The sequence below is a fragment of the Tamandua tetradactyla genome, chromosome 2 (assembly GCF_023851605.1).
Source record: "Tamandua tetradactyla isolate mTamTet1 chromosome 2, mTamTet1.pri, whole genome shotgun sequence".
Classification (NCBI taxonomy): Eukaryota; Metazoa; Chordata; class Mammalia; order Pilosa; family Myrmecophagidae; genus Tamandua; species Tamandua tetradactyla.
In genome coordinates, this window is record NC_135328.1 from 193176205 (window position 1) to 193182401 (window position 6197).

Genomic DNA, 6197 nt, shown 5'->3' on the forward strand with positions numbered 1-6197 from the left:
GGGACACAAAGGCAGGCGCTGGTCCTACCCTGATCCCCTGAACAAGAGCGGCTCTGTGCACACCCCTCCCACCCACCCCCCTGCAGGCCAGGCCAGGGTCAGGCAGGGTCACCAATGGAGGCCGGAAACGGAAGGACACCCAGAGAGTGAGGGAGCAAGGGAGAGAAGCTGCGGGATGCAGGGGCAGGACATCCATCGGACCTGTGGGCTGTGTGTCAGCACCCCTGAGTCTGGGACGGCTCTGGAGGGCTCCAGGTGTCCCCGTGTCTCCATGACACATGTGGGGCAGCCCCGAGCCCACAGAAGTGGAAACAGGGAGGTTCAGGTGTGATGGTGGGTCTTGTTGGGTTTGTCCTGGAGAGCTGCTCAGATGGGAACAGAAGAATCGCAGGTCCCATCACTGCCTTCAGCAGAGTCCCAGAGCCCCTCAGCAGACTTCATTCACACGTGTATCAGCACAGCCACTGAGACTCAACTCTGTCAGCCCTGGGCTGGGCACCACAGACAGAGAGATGGGAAGCACAACCCCCAAGTTCATGGAAACTGCTGAAATCAGGGTCTGGATTAAAGGCAATCACCTATGCTCTAAGTGCCCGCCTTGCCCACAATCCTTTCTAAGAACTTTCTTAGGTCACCATACTCTGAACCCAGTGACCCTATTGCTCTGCCACCAACTGGGCCAGAGGTGGGACTGACCCTGTCTAGGCTGGTCAGCGGCCCATGACATGGTCTGGCCTGAGACTGCCTTCCACCATCCAGATTTACTGAACCAAGCAAGACGTGAATAGGAGTCGTGAGGCAGTAGGAGCAAGAGAAGCAGGGATGCCTGGCAGGCAGAGGGTGCAGGAAGAACAGAAGCAGGGACCCAGAACGACGAGACTCTGTGACCAGCGACCTTCGGACATGGGAGCACCGGGTGCCTGCAGCCGAGGTGAAGGTGCGACGTCCAGGTCAGCAGGGTCATTCTGCTCCCTGGGCGTCCGTGGAGGCTCTGCGAGGGGCACTGTCTCTGGCCTCCTCTCCCAGCTGAAGCCAGACGTCACCAGGTCCAGAGGAAGCCACATGACCCAATAGCAAGAGCCCTGGGCTTGGAGCCCAAGGAGATTCAGGTCCTGCTTGTATCGTGTCGCTGTCTCTCAGAGCCTCAGTTTCCTGCACACAGTGATTGCTTCCTGCCTCATTCCATTAGAGTATCCAGGACTCCCACTGATCTGGGGCCCTCCACTCCACCAGGCTGGGTCAAGGTCTCTGGACACCTTCCCGGGAGCCTGGGGTCCTGTTCTACAAGAGGAGCCTCAAGGGGTCAGAGGTCAGCAGAATGATGGCATTTCAGACCTTGTGACCGGCCAGGGGGGAGGCTGCTCAAGCCTGAGCTCAGTTAGTCACATTTCCCCCCAACCCAGCCAGCCCCCCTCAGTCCAGGGGAGGGGCACTGCGCAGAGAGCCGGACTGGTTAGAACGGGAAGTTCTCCAGGGCAGTTGTGGGGGCCGACACCAGGCTGTATCACCACGGCTCTGAGTGCGATGTCACATGGGAACTGTCTCAAGCCCCCTCTCTCTGTTTCTGCCCATGTCTCGTCATGCTTTCCCTGTTTCTCTCTGGGTCTAGAGGCCAGGCAGCTCTGGACTGGCACCGCACCCCCACCTTGCCGCTAGTAGAATGGCAGAGCAGAAAGCCCTTGGACTCCAGAGCCAGAGGGCCCCAGGTTCAAATCCTGCTCAGCTACTTTCTGGCAGCGAGATTCCAGGCCAGATGGAGAAGCACTGGGTGAGGAGGGCTCCCAAGCGCTCAGCCAGCCTCCGAGAGGGCTCTGTTAGCACCACACTGTCACACATACCTGTCCACGTGCTCACACAAAGGTACTCTGGAAATGCACTCACAGACACATTCCACACTCCTGTGCATTCGGAAAACATTCACAAAACCCATCATGGACACACAGGTTAGTACAATCAGATAAAATTGCGGGCACATGGTCTCCCTTGCCCGCCCCGGAGCCCAGCTCCTTCTCTCCAGTCAACCGGACTCAGCTCTTTCTCCCCACCCACTTCCCACCATGCTCTGAGGCCTCTGGGGCCTCCCCCAGAGCTGGGGGCGGGGGTGGGGGGGGAAGGGGGGGGAATAGGCGGGGCTCCCCCTGCTGATGTGGCAACTCCTTTCACCTGCAGCCCGGGCCACACCCTCCACTGGGAAGGGCTTAAAGGAGCAGCAAGCCCAAGTGCTCAGACCTCACCAGGTCCCCACCCTTGTTTCTTAGTTGGGGAAACGGAGGCCCAGAGAAGGGTCAGATGGTGAATGGGACTTGACCCCAGGACCCCAGTGCCAGGAGCTAAGTGGGGAGATACTTGAGCTGGGAATGGGGTGGCCTGGATCCCAAGCCCGACTCTTGCCCACCCTGGCTGGCTGCCTGTCAAAGCTCCTCCTCGCCTTTCCCCCATCTCCGTAGCCAGCACCACCCAGGCTGGCCCTGAGCCCGGGTGGCCCTAACACACCCTCCCTCCCCAGCACCAGTCTCCCACTGCAATCTGTCCAATCTGTCCATCTCTCTCCCAAGTATGTTGCAAAACCTGGGAGGGAGGCAGCCAGCGTGGAGGGAAGCCCACTTCTGCTACTTCCCAGCTGTGTGACTTTGGACAAATGACTCCCTTTCTCTGTGCCTCAGTTTCCTCGTCTCTGAATGGGGGTGATCATCACGTCTACCTCAAATGATTGGTGAGTGAACTAACGACAGGATGTGGGTAGAGAGCACATGGACCCCCAGCACAGGTTGGTGAGTGAGTTGATAGGCGCACATTGCCTTGAGCCTGGTCATAAAGGACTCGGATGCTTTGCTAAGAGATTAGACTGCATTCTGCAGCTAGTGGGACAATATGAGGCTGGGGTGCGGCATGCTGAAAGCCCTGCTGTTTTAGATAAGCCAGGGGACCTCTCCGAGCTTTTTAGGTGGCCCATGGTGCTAAGGAACGGACACCCACAGAAAGTGAGCGAGGAGCTGTGAGCCTCCAGGGTCACCTCCGAGGTCCCTCACTCCAGCTGGAGTTTCTCTGGTCCCTTTGGCTCTCAGGGGATCCCACAGCACCAGGTTCTCACAGTGCAGTCAGCTGCCAGGATGGCTGCTGCTTCCACGCCCCTGCAGCCCAGGGCAGTCCTAAGGGCTGTGTCACAGTGGGCAGGCAGCAGGGGTAGCCAGAGGGAGGGTGGAAAGGAGCCAGTCCAGTCTGACAAGGGAGACCCAGCCCTGCCGGGGAGAGGGGCCGGTCTGATGGGGGCAGTCCTGCTCAGCAATGCTCCTGGAGTCCCCAGCTTAATCAGCCTTGGGGCCCCAAGGCTAGTTAGTGCAGGAGACACAGCCCTGGAGGCTGCAGGTCGGATGTGGGGAGAGCCTGATCCAAGAGCCCTGAGGCTGGTAGGGGTGACTCTTCCTGGTGTTGAACACCAAACTAGTGGGGGAGACCTAACACTTCCGCTGGGATTCCCAATCTGCTAGGGAACTACCAGGCTGGTAAAAGAGAAACAACTCTTGTGCTCAGGGAGTCTGAGTTACAAGAAAACAAATGACATACCTAGGACGTAAAGGTACGCAGAGCCTGAGAAGAAGAAAGGACACAGACAGATTCAGCTTAGTGCATGGGCCCCTGTGCTTGTGACTGTGTATGGCTGTCCATAGGTCTCTGTGCATGTGATTGTGTGTGACTCTGTGTTTGTGTGACTATGTGTGCCTGTGTGTGTGTACTCTGTGCCAGTTTGAAACTATTATGTACCCCAGAGAAGCCATGTTTTTATCCTGATTCAATCTTGTGGGGACAGCAGTTTCTTTTAATAATTCAGTACTGCAGGGCAGAAAGTTTTGATTAGATTATCTCCAGGGAGACATGACACGCCCAATTGTGGCTTGACGTTTTGATCAGATGGATCTGTGACTCCACCCATTCAAAGTGGGTCTTGATTCGTTTACTGGAGCCCTTTAAAAGAGGAAACATTTTGGAGAGAGCTTAGAGCTGGCAGCCACTTGGAGAACAGTTGCTTCAGAGTTTATAGAGCCAACAGGAGACCCAGACATTCACAGATGCAGGGCCCAGCAGATGTCGCCATGTGCCTTTCCGCGAGATGCTGAGCAAACCAGAACCCAGAGTTGCGTCCCAGAGGAGCCAAGTGAAGAACCAACACAGGAAACAGAGGCTGAAAGCAACAGAGCCCAGGAGTAAGGGACTAGCAGATGTCAGCCAGGTGCCTTCCCAGATGGCAGAGGTGTTCTGGATGGCATCGACCTTTCTTGAATGAAGGAAACCTCTTGTTGGTGCCTTAGTTTGAACACTTTCTCGGCCCTAGAACTGTAAACTTGTAACTTATTAAATTCCCTTTAAAAAAGCTGTTCCATTTCTGGTATATTGCATTCTGTCAGTTTAACAAACTAATACAGACTCTACTCAAGTGTCTATGTGTGTGAGACTGTGTGGGGGCCTCTGTATGGTGACCGTGTGTGTGGCTGTGGGGGCCTCTGTGCCCTGAGAAGGCTGAGTGGATGGACCCAGATGGGCCGAATCATTCATTCACTGGGCACACATTTGTGGAGTGTCCACTCTGTCCCAGGCAGTGGACTTGGCCCAGGGTTTACAATGGCACCTTCAGTAGATGTTGTTCCTGCTCTCAGGGGCATCACTAGGTAATGGGGGAGACTGAGCATTAAACAACAATCCCTCATGCTGCAATATGTTTAGAAGAAGTGGGGGGGGGGGGGGCTGCAGGAACAGAGAGGAAGGCTGCTTCCTGGATGAAGTGATATTTAAGTGGCGCCCTGAGTAACAGGCTTTAGGACTCAGGGAAATGGTGTTCCAGACAGAGGAAATGGCAAAGGCTGCAGACCTAGGGAGGGAGAGCACCACGCAGGAAAGGTTTCCTGCAGGAGGTGGCTGGGTGGGGCTTTGAAAGCATAGGTGGGCAGGAAGGAGGGGGAATGGCTTCAGTTCCAGGGTGAGAGTGGGGGTGTAGTGGGGAGGTTTGCTGGCTCTGAGCCTGCACCTGGAGATGGAGGGCAAATGCCCAGATGAGCTTGAGGGTCTAAAGGTGAACAGGTAATTCCAGAGGGGAGTAGGGACACAGTTTGGGGGGGTGGGGGTTAGTGGGTGAGGGGAGTGGGGACACAGTTGGTGGTGGGGCTAGGGGGTAAGCTCCTGAATCAGCTTCATGGTCTGGGCTAGGGGAGGGAGAGACTCGGGGAGCCTGGGAAGGGTCCCCAATGGCTCTTCACGTGTGAAATGGATTTAATGAAGTGAGAATTACAAAAATGCACTTTTTCCAAGTTGTTCTCCAGGAGTTCATACAGAGCTATATTGTATTTTCCATCTTAAAACCGAGGAAATCGAAGCTCAGAAAAGCTCACCGTTCAGAGTGGAAAATGGGAATGAGTGGTCTGGATTCGTACCCGGTCTGGGTTAAAGCCTGGCTCCTTCTCTTGAGTCACACGGCCTTTCCGCACGCGAATGTGCCTTTTAAATCGGGAGCAGCTGGATAGATCTATTACTAGTATTGTCGTTTATTATTAATTATTGCCGTGATGCCAAATAACATCCTTGATTCCGCCAAAGCTCAGACCTCCCCAACGCCCGCGCGCCCTGGGTCCCGGGAGACTCGCGGCCCCGCGTGGCTTCGGCGGGAACTACAGTCCCCGGGCGCGGGGTGGGCGTGGAAGCTCCCCCTAGAGGCAGCTCTCCGCACCGCCGCGGAAGCCCCATCGCCGGAGGGGCGTCCCTGAGCGCGCCGCCCTCTGCGTGGGTGGTCGGCGCCGCCGTCCAGCACCAGGCCCACGGCCCCCAGACAGCGGCCTCAACAGACAAGGAGGAAGGAGGGGATAAAGAAGATAAAACTTATCGAGCACTTCTTGTATATTGGGCAAGGTGCTGGGCATTTCCTCCACAATGTCTCTTTTAACGCCCACTCAACCTCATTTCCCTGAAGGAGAATTTGAGGTTCAGGGACATTATTTCCCAGGCGATGCAGAGTGTACACGGAAGAACCGGATTTGAACTCAGCTGTACCAGAGTCGGTGGCTGTGCCTGGGCCTGTTGGAGGGTAAGACCACTTGGCCCCCTCTAGACTGGAAGCTTCTGAAGGGCAGAGATAATGACAATGATAATGGTGAATAATCATTCATTAGTGGAGTCAGTGCATTGAATCTGGGCTCCACCACTCCCTCCCT